Genomic DNA, 16625 nt, shown 5'->3' with positions numbered 1-16625 from the left:
AAGTAACTTTATGAGCTAAATCCAGCAAATAATTTCTACAACCAGGTTAAGGTGGCCATGCCTGGGAAATGGTCTTCAGGTTCAGCGAAGGCGGAAAATTGCTGCTTCTTTCGGGAGAATAAATCTGCAACTTGCTGCAGTCCTGATGTTAGCTGTCTCTTTTTCTTTAGTTAGTGTTCTACAATTATACTATTTCCTTCCCTTTTATGTTATTCACACTGTGGAGCTGACTTTTGGGAGGTACGTGCCAATTTCCTTATCTCTCAACTTTGAAGTTACCACCTCTATAGCCCCATTGTTTCCTCGAGTCATGTATGTAAAATACTTGTTTTCCACTGATAAGCGAATTCACATCTCATCATTGCTCCAGACATCTGCCACTAATCAACTCTCTGTTTTACTTTGCTTTTTATTAGTTTTAATCTTAATTTCCTCCCTTCTTAACAAAGGCTGTCCCAATAAACATTCTGTACTGTTAGGGGTGTGCGGTAGGTGGGGAAATGGAGTTCAAGCCTGAAAGCCCCAAATCAGCCTTGATCGCACTGAATTACGAAGCAGGCTCGATGGGCCATGTGGTCTACTCCTGCTCCTATTTCTTGGGTGGAATTCTCCACTCCAGCGTCAAAACATGGGCGAATCACTCTGGACTTTCCTGAAGAAAGGCCAGAGTGATTCTCCTACTAGGAGGGGGCTAGCAGGGCCCTGGAGTGCTCCTCGCAGCTCCAGCTACCAATACGAGGGCCCTGCACCTCCGGTTGTGGGTCCGCGAACGCCGGCGACCTGTGGGCCGCCCCGCGCAACATGGCAGACCCACACCACGGACCAGCACCAAAAAGATAGGGCCCCCCCCCCCCCGTGATCACGCGCGCCTGTGGATCGGTGGCCTCCGATCGACAGCCTGGCCATCTGTGAGCCCCCCCCCGCCGGTGAGGGATCCCCCCGCCCCCCACCAGGGCGGTCGCGGACTGACTCTGCAGCCGCCATGCCATGTTCCCGATGGGTGGGACCATGAGAGGCCCACGATGTCGGGAACTCGGCCAGCTACCCTTGGAGAATCGCCGCGGGGGCCTCTGTGAATGGCCCCCTACCCACTCCGCATAGACTATGCGCGCGTGATTAGCAGCGATTCTCCGGGGACCGGATTTCGGCGTCAACGCCCATTCTCCGCCCCCGCGCGGATCACGATTTTGGCACGGAAGCTCGGAGAATCCCACCCCTTGTGTTCAAGTGTAAAACTGGTTTATGCACAGCAGAGCCCCAGAAACAGCAATGCGTGGGACAACCAGGTCATGTATTTTTAATAATGTTGCTGGGGGGAAAATGTTGATACCGGGGAGAATTTGCCAATTATTCAGAATAATTCTCTTAGATATTTTATGTGCAACTGAGAGGACAAATGGGGGCCTCGGTTTAACATCCCTCAGTGCTGCACTGGCAGTGTCAGCTTGGATAATATGCTCAAGATCCTGAAGTGAGTCTTGAACTCACAACTTTTTGATTCGGAGGTGAGAGTGCTACCATTGAGTAATTTTTTTTAAATGGATTTATATAGTGCTTTTCGGTACCACTGGATGTCTCAAACTGCTTTACAGCTAATGAAGTACAAGATGTAGTCACTATTGTGATGTCGGAAACACAACAGCTAATTTGCGAACGCAAACAGCAATGTGATTTATGGAATTCGATTGGCGGATAAATGTTGGCTAGGACACTGGAGATAACTCTACTGCTCTTCTTTGAAGTTGTGCCATTCGATGTTTTACACACTTAAGCAGGCAAATGGGGCCTTGGTTTAACTTCTCATCTGAAAAACAGCATCTCCGACAGTGCAGTGGCTAAGAGTGAGATGTTTGTAGTGCAGGCGAGGGGCCAGGAGAACAGGCTGAAGGGGCTGCCATTTAGGATGGTCGGAGAAAGTTTCCGATACTTAGGGATACAGGTGGCACAAGACTGGGGCAGGCTGCATAAGCTAAATTTGACTAGAGTGGTGGAACAAATGAAGAGCGAGTTCAGGAGATGGGATGCACTCCCGCTATCACTTGCGGGGAGAGTGTAGATGGTAAAGATGACAATGCTCCCAAGATTCCTCTTTATTTTGCAGTGCCTCCCGATTTTCATCCTGCGGTCCTTCTTCAAAAAGGTCAACAAGATTATTATGGGCTTTGTCTGGGCGGGGAAGTCCCCGCGGGTGAAGAAAGCGATGCTGGAGAGGAACCGTAGCAAGGGGGGGGGGCTGGCGCTGCCGAACCTCAGCAACTACTACTGGGCGGCCAAAATAGCCATGGTAAGGAGTTGGATGGTGGGTGAGTATTTGGGGGCGAGTGGAGGCGGCTTCGTGCAGGGGCATCAGTTTGGCAGCCCTGGTCACGGCCCCCCTACCGCTCCCGCCGGCCAGGTACTCCACCATCCCGGTAGTGGTGGCAGCCCTGCGGATCTGGGGCCAGTGGAGGAGGCATGTAGGGGAGGTGGGAGCATCGGTCTGGTCTTCAATATGCGACAACCACCAATTCACCCCTGGGAGTATGGACGGTGGATTCCGAGCGTGGCGGCGGGCGGGGGTGGGAAGGATGGGCGAAATGTTCTTGGGCGGGGTGGGGGGAGCTTCTCAAGCATGAGGGCTTTGGAGGAGAAATTCGGACTAGTCAGAGGGAATGACTTTCGGTACTTGCAAGCGCGTGACTTCATACGTAGACAGGCCCCATCCTTCCCACGCCTCCCGCCAAATGGGATCCAGGACAGAATAGTGTCTAGGGGAGAGGTAGGAGAGGGGAAAGTATCGGATATTTACCGTGAACTTATGAAAGAGGAGGAGTCCCAGACAGAGGAACTGAAGCTCAAGTGGGGGGAGGAACTCGGCGAGGAGATGGAGGAGGGGGTATGGGCGGAAGCCGTGAGTAGGGTAAATTCAACTGCAACATGTGCCAGGCTCGGCCTGATTCAGTTCAAGGTCGTCCACCGGGCCCACATGACGGTAGCCCGGATGAGTAAATTTTTTGGGGTGGAGGATAAATGCGCTAGGTGTGCGGGAGGGCCAGCGAATCATGTCCACATGTTCTGGGCATGCCCAGAACTTAGGAGATACTGGGAGGGATTTGCGGACGTCATATCCCAGGTACTGAAAACTAGGGTGGTGATGAGTCCAGTGGTGGCAAGATTTGGGGTCTCGGAAGACCCGGGGGTCCAGGAGGAGAGGGAGGCCGACGTCTTGGCCTTTGCTTCCCTGGTAGCCCGGTGACGTATACTGCTGGCTTGGAGGGACTCAAAGCCCTCAAAGACTGAAGCATGGCTCTCGGACATGTCGAGCTTTTTAGGGCTGGAAAAAATTAAGTTTGCCTTAAGAGGATCTGTATTAGGGTTTGCCTGAAGGTGGCAACCATTTATCAACTTCTTCGCGGGGAATTAAATGTCAGCTACTGTCGTTACAAGAGCAGGTCAAAGACTAGGAATTCCGTGGTGAGTAACTGACCTCCTGACTCCCCAAAGCCTGCCCACCATCTACAAGGCACAAGTCAGGGGTGTAATGAAATACTTTCCACTTGCCTGGATGAGTGCAGTTCCAACACTCAAGCAGCTCAACATCATCCAGGACAAAGCAACCCACTTGATTGCTCCCTCTTCCACAAACATTCACTCCTTCCACCACCGATGAACAGTGGCAGCAGTTTACTGTCTACAAGGTGCACTGCAGGAAATCACCAAGGTTCCTTAGACAGCAAGTTCCAAACCCACGACCACTACCACCTAGAAGGACAAAAGTAGCAGAAACCTGGGAACACCACCACCTCGAAGTTCCCCTCCAAGTCACTCACCATCCTGACTTTGAAATATATCAACATTCCTTCACTGTCACTGGGTCAAAATCCTGGAACTCCCTCCCTAACAGCACATTCGGTGCACCCACACCTCGGGGACTGAGCGGTTCAAGATAGCAGCTCACCACCACCTTTTCAAGAACAACTAGGAATGGGCAATAAATGCTGGTCCAGCCAGCGACGCCACGTCCTGTAAATGAAAAAGTGGCCACTCTTTCTCCCCGACTCCCAAAGGTAAAAAGGCTAAATTGTGGAATACCAATCTCTCATCAAAGCTACATTACCCCAGGCCTGGCCTGTTGTTCTCTACAAAACAGCCTTTATTTGGTAAACAGTGGTATAAAGCCTTTTATACTCCAACACCATCTGATCAAGCCCAAACATTTCTGCCATGCTTTCTCTATTTTAAGAATGCTAAATTATAATGCCACAAGCAATTGGCAAGCAGTATAATGACTTCATGCTACAGTCAATCATGTCATTGCACTCTTTTCTGTATACAAAGTGGTACCATGGTAACCACGTCCTTTTACCAAACTAATTAAAACAAAAAGGCCCCACCTGTAGTGTGCACAATCTCTGGTCCACTTTCCTGCTGTGATACGGGAACTGCCCTTGTGTATCTATGACAACAAAATTTGGTCCCTCACCAAAGTGGCTATTTCATGAAATTTGCCATCAGTGATAAGGCCACAGTCACTTCAAAATTGCTTCAGCGACTGTAAAACACTTTGGATGTTCTGACATCATGGGCATTTCATAAGCCTTTCTTTTTTCATACACAAATACTCATGGACTAAAAATTTAAATCTGAAACTTTAAGCCCGACTACCAATTTAAAGATAAAACTCTCAGTCCTAAACACCTGTAAATACGCGCTCTGGCTATACTGGGGATTTATAACAGATGTAGGCCGACTAAAGGGGGACCAAGGCCATAGCGACAGAGAAGACAATTGCTAGTAAATATATGTGCTGATTTATATTTTCTTTTTTAATTTTCCCTTTTTTGCGCGGTTATGCAATATGTAACTTAACTTATGAATTGAATTGTGAAATATAAGATGTGAAAACCAATAAAAACATTTTTTTTTTTTTAAACTCTCAGCCCCTGCTCTTGCTGCTACCCAGGAGCACTGAGCAGCCTTTGAGCTGTGCTTCTTCAGTGGTTTAACCAGTGGGTAACTGAGTCGCAAGATAACAGCAGGTATCCCAGTTTCAGTCCCCGCGCCGTGTTGTTAACTGTTCTCAGCCATAGCAGTGTTACCACAGGCTAGGTGGAGAGGAGGGAAAATAAATTGATTCCCACTCTTTCGGACGTCAAATGAGGACAGGACTTGGTTGTGATGCTTCCCGTAGTCAATAGTAATAGCAATGTAGTGCTGGAAAGACAGCTTATTAATAATTCTGCCAACTGCTCCTCTCCCAAAACAGAGTCGACTAAACAATCTAACAACAATTTGCACTTGTATAATGCCATTAACTTAGTCGAATACTTGAAGTACTTCACAGGCAGCACAAGTGGATAGCACTGTGGCTTCACAGCGCCAGGGTCCCAGGTTCGATTCCACTGTCTCTGCGGAGTCTGCACGTTCTCCCCATGTCTGCGTGGGTTTCCTCCAGGTGCTCCGGTTTCCTCCCACAGCCCAAAGACGTGCAGGTTAGGTGGATTGGCCATGATAAATTGCCCTTAGTGACCAAAAAGGTTATGAGGGGTTATTGGGTTACAGGGATAGGGTGGAAGTGAGGGCTTAAGTGGGTCGGTGCAGACCCGATGGGCCGAATGGCCTCCTTCTGCACTATATATTCTATGTATTATCAGACATAATTTGACACTGAAACAGCCAAAGAGCTATTAGGACAGGTGACCTAGGAGGAAAGAGGTAGGGGTACGGAGAAGGAGGGAATTCCAGAGCTTAGAGCTTGGGCAGCTAAGGACACAGCTCTCAATGGTGGAGACATTAAAATCAGGAATGTGCAAGAGGATAGAATTGCAGGAGTGCAGATACCTCGAATGGTTGCAGGGCTGAAAAAGATTACAGATAGAGGGTCCAAGAGGAATTTGTAAACAAGGGTGAGAATTTTAAAGTCAATGCATCACCAGACTGCGAGTCCAATGCTGATATGAGCACAGATGGGATCCAGCTGCAAATCCGTAAAAGTAGAAAAAGGTGTCCCACTTAAATCATTTTAATATTAGACATGTCTAATAGCCTGAGTGGCTAATGGCACTGCCAGGTTCCAGTTTGGATCAAGAGCCATTTTTAAAAATTTTTAATTAATTTATCAGAGTTACAAAGCCAGAGCTCAGAGTGTGGACAGGGGCAAACCCCTAATCCAGCTCCTTGCCTGCTCCAAAAAACAATTCAAATTGAATCCAATTCATGGTCCCTCCAAGAGACATACCAGATCCAGGCATCACACCTGACCTCACGCTCAGTAACTTGTCAACATTCAAACATGGAGAAGAACTTGTATTTATATAGATATATATAACACCCTCACAACCTCTGGACACCCAAACTACATTGCTGCCAATTAAGCACTTTCTGAAGAAGATTGTTGTAAGGCAGACACTTTGTGCACAACAAGGTCCAATAAACAGCAATGTGATAACAACCACATATATTTGCTTGTGTCAGGTTGATGGATAGGTATAGAACAGAGGAGTATTCCATGCTCTTTTAAATTATGCCATGGCACCTTCTACTTCCACTTCAGAGGGCAGATAGGGACTCTATTTAATGTCTTGCTGAAAGGTGGCAACTCCAACAGTGCAGCTCGCCTACCACACTACAATGGAATGGGACTTGAACCCACGACCTTCCAACTCAATGAGACTGAGACAGCCTTAACCACGGCTGTGGTCACCATTTATTTATTTGAACATTTTTTCAGAATCTTTGATCAGAAAAAAAACAATGGAGTTTCATGCATCGGCTTCAATTGCTGACACCCATGTTCACGATGCGGTCTTCTGGACACTGGGGAGACCAAAAGCAATTGGATGATCGCTATGTGTATCGCCTATCGGTTCACAAGTGTAACTCCGAGCTTCCGACCATTCCAATTCTCCACCCCATTTCCACTGTTCTCTGCCTCCTACACTGTTGCACTAAAGTTCAATGGTAAGGATCACCAACTTCAACAACTGGATACCAACATGGATACGAAAGACCCTCAGGTTCCTTCTTCCTCTTCACTTTCTTCTGACCACATCCCTTCTTTCAATTTTACCCCTTCCTGTGTATTCACAATCACTTCTCATCTTACTCTCTTTTGGCACTGAACAATCAGTGCTCAGCAAAGGCCTCAGGTTCATCCCCTTACACCCCATACCTTAATCATTTCAAGCTGGGCACAAAACGGAGCTCTTCTTCCATTGCCTTCACTTCCCTACCCACTTCTTTATTCAGTATTTCCCCCACAAAACTGACTCTTTCTTCGAGATTCAGAAATCTTAGTTCACCTGGACTCTTGTACACTGTAGATCTTTTCATTCAGAATTATCAGCTCGACATTGGCTGTTTCAATTTCTCAGCTCCCTCACTTATTTAACTCTATCTCCCTCTGAACTCGCAACACTCATTTTTCATAGTCTCACGCCAGCCTGCTCTGCCTCTTTCCCATGATTCACACACAGGACTGCCCTGGTAGACCCATCATTCCAGCCTGTTTGTACCCCCAGAACTGTTTTCTTCCTATCTTTACTGCTTTGTCTGCCCATCTCTATATTTACAACTCTTCCAATGCCTCCCCATCACTTTGATAACTTCTCGTTTCCTGTTCCTATTCTCTTTTCAACACAGATGTTCAGTCATTTCACATTACACCCCCCTATCAGGATGGTCTGCAGGCTCGGTTTCTTCCTTAAATGGAGATTCAACCAGTCTCTCCTCCACCTGGAATACCTGACCGCGAAGTGCCGCCCATATTATCTTCCACGTGAGTTCACTTCAGCCATCATGACGGCGGTCTACATCCCCTGGAAGGGGATGAACCTGAGGCCTTTGCTGAGCACTGATTGTTCAGTGCCAAAAGAGAGTAAGATGAGAAGTGATTGTGAATCCCCAGGCAGAAGTGAGGAAGGCGCTGGATGAACTATACACAGTAATAAACAACTACGAAACAGAACACCCAAAGGCCTTGTTCATCGTGGCCAGACTTCAGCAAGGCCAACCTCAAGAGTGTACTGCCAAAATTCCACCAGCACATCTCCTGTCCCACCAGAGGCGACGTGGTGACCACTGCTACTCAAAAATCAAGGGCGCCTACCGTTCCATCTCCCGACCGCACTTTGGGAAATCAGACCATAAGACGGTGCTCCTTCTCCCGGCATACAAGCAGAAACTCAAGCAGGAGAATCCAGCTAAGAAGGTTGTGCAGTGCTGGTCCGAGGAGACAGAAGAGCTCTTACGTGACTGTTTAGAGACAGTGGACTGGTCCATATTTAAGAACTCAGCGACCAACTTAAATGAGTATGCCACCACCGTCACAAACTTCATCAGCAAATGTGTGGACGACTGCGTGCCAAAGAAAGCAGTACGTGCATTCCCCAACTGGAAACCATGGCTCAATCGCGAGATTGACTCCCTACTGAACGACAGATCTGAGGCGTTCAAGGCAGACGACCCTGACCTATACAAGAAATCCAGGTACGACCTCCGCAAAGCCATCAGATGCCAAGACTATCAAACCAAGCTAGAGTCACAGACAGACTCTCGGCGGTTGTGGCAAGGACGAAACAACATAACGGGCTATAAAGCGAAGCCGAACAGTATCTCTGGCAGCAGCGCACCCCTCCCCGATGAACTCAATGCATTCTATGCTCGGTTCGAGCAGGGAACCAACAATCCGCTGTCGAGTGCCCCAGCAGCCCATAATTCACCCATACCCACCATCACAGCTTCCGAAGTCAGATTGGCCTTCCTGAAAGTGAACCCTCAGAAGGCGACGGGCCCAGACGGGATCCCTGGTCGTGCACTCAGTGCCTGCGCGGACCAGCTGGCAGAGGTGTTCACGGACATCTTTTACCTGTCCCTACTCCACTCCGAGGGCCCCACCTGCTTCAAGGCGGCCACCATCATACCGGTACCAAAGAAGAACCAGGCAACATGCCTCAATGACTACAAACCAGTGACCCTGACTCCAGTCGTAATGAAGTGCTTCGAGAGGTTGATCATGAAGCGCATCACCTCCATACTCCCAGAACTCCTTGATCCACTGCAATTCGCATACCGCTGCAACCGGTCCACATCAGACACCATTTCCCTGGCCCTACACTCATCCCTAGAGCATCTCGAAAACAAGGACTCCCTCATCAGACTCCTATTTATTGACTACAGCTCCGCCTTCAACACCATAATCCCAGCCAAGCTCATATCAAAGCTCCAAAACCTAGGACTTGGCTCCCCACTCTGCAACTGGATCCTCGATTTTCTGACCAACAGACCACAATCAGTAAGAATAAAGAACTATTCCACAATAGTCCTCAACACCGGGGCCCCGCAAGGCTGCGTACTTAGCCCCCTATTCTACTCCCTGTACACAGACGACTGCGTGGCAAAATTTGGTTCCAACTCCATCTACAAGTTTGCTGACGATACGACCATAGTGGGCCGGATCTCGAATAACGACGAGTCCGAATACAAGAGGGAGATAGAGAATCTAGTGGAGTGGTGTAGCGACAACAATCTCTCCCTCAATGCCAGCAAAACTAAAGAGCTGGTAATTGACTTCAGGAAGCAAAGTACTGTACACACCCCTGTCAGCATCAACGGGGCCGAGGTGGAGATGGTTAGCAGTTTCAAATTCCTAGGGGTGCACATCTCCAAAAATCTGTCCTGGTCCACCCACGTCGATGCTACCACCAAGAAAGCACAACAGCACCTATATTGCCTCAGGAAACTAAGGAAATTCGGCATGTCCACATTAACCCTTAGCAACTTTTACAGATGCACCATAGAAAGCATTCGATCAGTTTCCGGGTGCGGCGATGACCAGCTGAGTCGCACGTTTCGGCAGCTCCCTGGGAAACGGACTTTTGGGCTCTTGATAGGAGCCCCAACGGCAATTTTAACGGCTGAAAACACCGTGCGGTAAACCAGAAGGGTGTTCCCCCTGGACACGGATGGAAAAAGGAGAGGAAAGTGGCCGGATTGCAGCGGATCCTTTGGAACAACGGCAAGGAAGGCAAGCAGAAACCAAGATGGCGTCGGAAGGTGGCAGTTTCATATGGGGCCCTGAACAACAAGAGTTTTTGAAACGCTGCGTGGAGGAGATAAAAAAGGAAATGAAGAAAGAGTTGTTGGCCCCGATATTACAGGCGATTGAAGGGCTGAAAGAGGAACAAAAGACCCAGGAGCAGGAGCTTCGGGTCGTGAAGGCGAAAGCAGCAGAGAATGAAAACGACATACAGGGCCTGGTGGTGAAGTCGGAGATACAGGAGGCACACCAGAAACGATCTGTGGAGAGGTTGGAGGCACTGGAAAATAACGCAAGGAGAAACAACTTGAGGATTCTTGGCCTTCCTGAAGGTGTGGAGGGGGCGGACGTCGGGGCATATGTGAGCACGATGCTGCACTCGTTAATGGGAGTGGAGGCCCCGATGGGTCCGTTGGAGGTGGAGGGAGCATACCGAGTTATGGTGCGAGGACCGAGAGCAGGAGAAGCTCCCAGAGCCATAGTGGTGAGATTTCTCCATTTTAAGGATAGAGAAATGGTCCTTAGATGGGCGAAGAAAACTCGGTGTAGTAAATGGGAGAACGCGGTGATCCGCGTCTATCAAGATTGGAGTGCGGAGGTGGCGAGAAGGAGGGCGAGCTTTAATCGGGCCAAAGCGGTACTTCACAAAAAAAAGATAAAGTTTGGAATGCTGCAACCGGCAAGACTGTGGGTCACATATCAAGGGAGGCACCACTACTTTGAGACGGCGGATGAAGCGTGGAATTTTATTGTAGAAGAAAAATTGGAATGATTGGACTACGAAAATGAACGTTTGGACAAAGTGGTGGGACGAGTGGGGGGGGGGGGGGGGGGCGAAGAGGGATTGTATGATTAATCCTGCGGTATGGTAACTTTTCTTTCTCCCACAGGTGGTGATGGGGGGAGGTGGGGAGGGAGAGGAGATGGGGCGTTGGCCATGGGAGGCGGGGCCGAGGGAGAGGCGCGGGCTTGGTTCCCGCGCTATGATAATTATGGCGGGAATAGAGAAGCAGGAAGGAGGGGGCGCCGCACGGGGCGAGCCGTGATCACGGGGGGAAGCCGAGGTCAGCCAGAGTTTGCTGACTTCTGGGAGCAACATGGGGGGAGTAATTACGCTAGCGGGGGGTCTAGCGGGGAGGGGGAGGGGGGAATTACTGGGTTGCTGCTGCTGGGGAAAGGGGGGAGTGGGTGCGGGAAAGGATGGGCGGGGGGGCACCGTCTGGGAGAAATACAGCCGCGTGGGAACTGGGCGAGAAGCTGGAAAAAGATGATGGCTAACCGGCAAGGGGGGGGGGGTGGGAAGCCCCCCAACCCGGCTGATCACGTGGAACGTGAGGGGGCTTAACGGGCCGATAAAGAGGGCACGAGTACTCGCACACCTTAAGAAACTTAAAGCAGATGTGGTCATGTTACAGGAAACGCACCTGAAACTGATAGATCAGGTTAGGCTGCGCAAAGGATGGGTAGGGCAGGTGTTCCATTCGGGGCTGGATGCGAAAAACAGGGGGGTGGCTATATTAGTGGGGAAGCGGGTAATGTTCGAGGCAAAGACTATAGTGGCGGATAACGGGGGCAGATAAGTGATGGTGAATGGCAAATTACAGGGAGAGATGGTGGTGTTGGTAAACGTGTCTGCCCCGAATTGGGACGATGCCAATTTTATGAGGCGAATGCTAGGACGCATCCCAGACCTAGAGACCGGAAAGCTGATAATGGGGGGAGACTTTAACACGGTGTTGGAACCAAGGCTGGATAGGTCGAAGTCCAGGACTGGTAGGAGGCCGGCAGCAGCCAAGGTGCTTAAGGATTTTATGGAGCAGATGGGAGGGGTGGACCCGTGGAGATTCAGTAGACCTAGGAGTAAGGAGTTCTCGTTTTTCTCCTATGTCCATAAAGTCTATTCACGCATAGACTTTTTTGTGTTGGGTAGGGCATTGATCCCGAGGGTGAGGGGAACGGAATATACGGCTATAGCCATTTCGGATCATGCCCCACACTGGGTAGACTTGGAGATAGGGGAGGAAACAAGAGGGCGTCCACCCTGGAGAATGGATATGGGACTAATGGCGGATGAGGGGGTGTGCTTAAGGGTGAGGGGATGCATTGAAAACGGTGGTTAGGGGGGAGCTGATATCAATAAGGACACATAAAGGGAAGCAGGAGAGTAAGGAACGGGAGCGGTTGTTGCAAGAACTTTTGAGGGTGGACAGACAGTATGCGGAAGCACCGGAGGAGGGACTGTATAGGGAAAGGCAAAGGCTGCATGTGGAATTTGACTTGCTGACCACAGGCACTGCAGAGGCACAATGGAGGAAGGCGCAGGGTGTACAGTATGAATATGGAGAGAAGGCGAGCAGATTGCTGGCACACCAATTGAGGAAAAGGGGAGCAGCGAGGGAAATAGGGGGGGTGAGAGACGAAGATGGAGAGACGGAGCGGGGAGCGGAGAGAGTGAATGAAGTGTTTAAGACATTTTATAAAAAATTGTATGAAGCTCAACCCCCGGATGGGAGGGAGAGAATGATGGAGTTTTTGGATCGGCTGGAAATTCCCAAGGTGGAAGAGCAGGAAAGGATGGGATTGGGAGCACAGATCACGGTAGAAGAAGTGGTAAAAGGAATTAGGAACATGCAGACGGGAAAGGCCCCGGGACCGGACGGATTCCCAGTTGAATTTTACAGAAAATATTTGGACTTGCTCGCCCCGCTACTGACGAGGACCTTCAACGAGGCAAAGGAAAGGGGACAACTGCCCCCGACTATGTCAGAAGCAACGATATCGCTTCTTTTAAAGAAGGAAAAGGATCCGCTACAATGCGGGTCCTACAGACCAATCTCCCTCCTCAATGTAGATGTCAAGGTCTTGGCCAAGGTAATGGCAATGAGAATAGAGGAATGTGGCCCGGGGGTGGTTCATGAGGACCAAACTGGGTTTGTGAAGGGGAGACAGCTGAACACGAACATACGGAGGTTGTTAGGGGTAATGATGATGGCCCCACCAGAGGGTGAAACGGAGATAGTAGTGGCGATGGATGCCGAGAAAGCATTTGATAGAGTGGAGTGGGATTATCTGTGGGAGGTGTTGAGGAGATTTGGGTTCGGAGAGGGGTATGTTAGATGGGTGCAGCTGTTGTATAGGGCCCCAGTGGCGAGTGTGGTCACGAATGGACGGGGATCGGCATATTTTCGGCTCCATAGAGGGACAAGGCAGGGATGTCCTCTGTCCCCATTACTGTTTGCACTGGCGATTGAGCCCCTGGCGATAGCGCTGAGAGGTTCCAAGGGATGGAGGGGAATACTTAGGGGAGGAGAAGAACACCGGGTATCTTTATATGCGGATGATCTGCTACTATATGTGGTGGATCCAGCGGAGGGGATGCCAGAAATAATGCGGATACTTGGGGAGTTTGGGGATTTTTCAGGGTATAAATTGAACATGGGAAAGAGTGAGCTGTTTGTGGTGCATCCAGGGGAGCAGAGTAGAGAAATAGAAGACCTACCGTTGAGGAAGGTAACAAGAGACTTTCGTTACCTGGGGATCCAGATAGCTAAGAATTGGGGCACATTGCACAGGCTAAATTTGACGCGGTTGGTGGAACAGATGGAGGAAGATTTCAAGAGATGGGATATGGTAGCATTGTCAATGGCAGGGAGGGTGCAGGCAGTTAAGATGGTGGTCCTCCCGAGATTCCTTTTTGTGTTTCAGTGTCTCCCGGTGGTGATCACGAAGGCTTTTTTCAAAAGGATAGAAAAGAGTATCATGGGTTTTGTTTGGGCCGGGAAGACTCCGAGAGTGAGGAAGGGATTCTTACAGCGTAGTAGGGATAGGGGGGGGCTGGCACTACCGAGCCTAAGTGAGTATTATTGGGCCGCTAATATTTCAATGGTGAGTAAGTGGATGGGAGAGGAGGAAGGAGCGGCGTGGAAGAGATTAGAGAGGGCGTCCTGTAGGGGGACCAGCCTGCAGGCTATGGTGACAGCCCCATTGCCGTTCTCACCAAGGAACTATACCACGAGTCCGGTGGTGGTAGCTACACTGAAGATTTGGGGACAGTGGAGACGACATAGGGGAAAGACCGGAGCACTGGGGGGGTCCCCGATAAGAAACAACCATAGGTTTGCCCCGGGGGGAATGGATGGGGGATATGGAATGTGGCAAAGAGCAGGTATAACGCAATTGAAAGATCTATTTGTGGATGGGAAGTTTGCGAGTCTGGGAGCGCTGACCGAGAAATATGGGTTGCCCCAAGGGAATGCATTCAGGTACATGCAATTGAGGGCTTTTGCGAGGCAGCAGGTGAGGGAATTCCCGCAGCTCCCGACACAAGAGGTGCAGGACAGAGTCATCTCAAAGAAATGGGTGGGGGACGGTAAGGTGTCGGATATATATAGGGAAATGAGAGACGAAGGGGAGACTATGATGGACGAACTAAAAGGGAAATGGGAAGAGCTAGGGGAGGAGATTGAGGAGGGGATGTGGGCAGATGCCCTAAACAGGGTAAATTCGTCGTCCTCGTGCGCCAGGCTAAGCCTGATTCAGTTTAAGGTATTACACAGGGCACATATGACTGGAACACGGCTCAGTAAATTCTTTGGGGTGGAGGATAGGTGTGCGAGGTGCTCGAGAAGCCCAGCGAATCATACCCATATGTTTTGGTCATGCCCGGCACTACAGGGGTTTTGGATGGGGGTGACAAAGGTGCTTTCGAAAGTAGTAGGAGTCCGGGTCGAACCAAGCTGGGGGTTGGCTATATTTGGGGTTGCACAAGAGCCGGGAGTGCAGGAGGCGAAAGAGGCCGATGTTTTGGCCTTTGCGTCCCTAGTAGCCCGGCGCAGAATATTGCTAATGTGGAAAGAAGCCAAGCCCCCGGGGGTGGAGACCTGGATAAATGATATGGCGGGGTTCATAAAGTTAGAGCGGATTAAGTTCGTCCTAAGGGGGTCGGCTCAAGGGTTTACTAGGCGGTGGCAACCGTTCGTCGAATATCTTGCGGAAAGATAGATAGGGGAGAACAAAGAAGGCAGCAGCAGCGGCCCAGGACTTGGGGGGGGGGGGGATGGGGGGGGGGGGGGGGGATGGGGTGTGGCCTGAGACAAGGCAGTTGCCAATTAGGGCTAGTTTTTATTTTTTGTTATTTAATATTTATTTATTTGTTGTTGTTTTTGTTTAAATTTAAAAAAGGTCATTATTATCTGTATTGTTACAATGTTGTGTAAAGGATGCACACTGTACTGTGTTGGTTGACCAAAAATTTTCAATAAAATATTATTTAAAAAAAAAAGAAAGCATTCGATCAGCTGCATCACAGCCTGGTATGGCAACTGCTCGGCCCAGGACCGCAAGAAACTTCAGAGTCGTGAACACCGCCCAGTCCATCACACGAACCTGCCTCCCATCCATTGACTCCATCTACACCAACCGCTGCCTGGGGAAAGCGAGCAGCATAATCAAAGATCCCTCCCACCCGGCTTACTCACTCTTCCAACTTCTTCCATCGGGCAGGAGATACAGAAGTCTGAGAACACACACTCAAAAACAGTTTCTTCCCCACTGTCAGCAGACTCCTAAATGAGCCTCTTATGGACTGACCTCATTACTACACCCTGTATGCGTCATCCGATGCCAGTGCTTATGTAGTTACATTGTATATGTTGTGTTGCCCTATTATGTATTTTCTTTTATTCCCTTTTCCTATGTATTTATTGATCTGTTGAGCTGCTCGCAGAAAAATACTTTTCACTGTACCTCGGTACACGTGACAATAAACAAATCCAACCTGGCTGAACTTGTTCTCATGTTGGACAGGTCCTTTCAGCTCTTGATCACTTTGCCCAAAGAAAAGATGTAGCGATGTGAACACATTTGGGTTCTTGCTTTGCCTGTTATTTTGGGGCTTTTTAAAACGCATTGGTGGGATCTGGGCATTGCAGATAAGAATTTATTGTCCATTCCTCAAATCCTTGAGAAGTTTGTGGTGAGCCACCTTCTTGAACTGCTGCAGTACTTACGGTGTAGGCCCACCCACAATCCTGTTGGGGAGTACCAGGCTTTTGATTGAGCTAAGTCAGGATGGTGTGTGACTTGGAGGGGAATTTGCAGGTGATAGTGTTCGCATGTATCTGTTGCCCTTGTCCTTATAGATCAGGATTTTCCAAACTGCATGTCGCTGGCCGGTGTCGGGAGGATCGTGGCATTTCTGATCGTGGGAGAAGTGCCCAATGGCTGTGATTTTAAGAATGCCAGTTGTGACTTCTGGCAGCAGTAGCATGGCTCTGAATAGTGGGGATAAGTTTATATAGAACCCCCCCACCCCGATTGAAACAGAGATGAAGGGGATCAAGGCCCACCACGAACGCCAGGACAAGATCACCAAACTGATGGGGGAAGTACCTGCTGAAAGGAGACAGGATGCTGGCAAACCATCGTCAGGAATATGGAACAGTTAAAGAAAACAAAAAAAACTGTCACTAGTCAGTGCTGATTTCTGACATGGGCAAGGACAACCCAGCTTGAACTCACAAGCGGCCCCGTCTAAGTGAGGGAGTGACAGCACATTTCTAATGGCCACGAGGAGCCGCTCCCCTCCCGATTTTTCCGCTGAGGCCAGGGC

This window comes from Scyliorhinus torazame, chromosome 1, assembly GCF_047496885.1.
Source record: "Scyliorhinus torazame isolate Kashiwa2021f chromosome 1, sScyTor2.1, whole genome shotgun sequence".
In the NCBI taxonomy this organism is placed as follows: domain Eukaryota; kingdom Metazoa; phylum Chordata; class Chondrichthyes; order Carcharhiniformes; family Scyliorhinidae; genus Scyliorhinus; species Scyliorhinus torazame.
Note: the sequence above shows the minus strand (reverse complement) of the source record.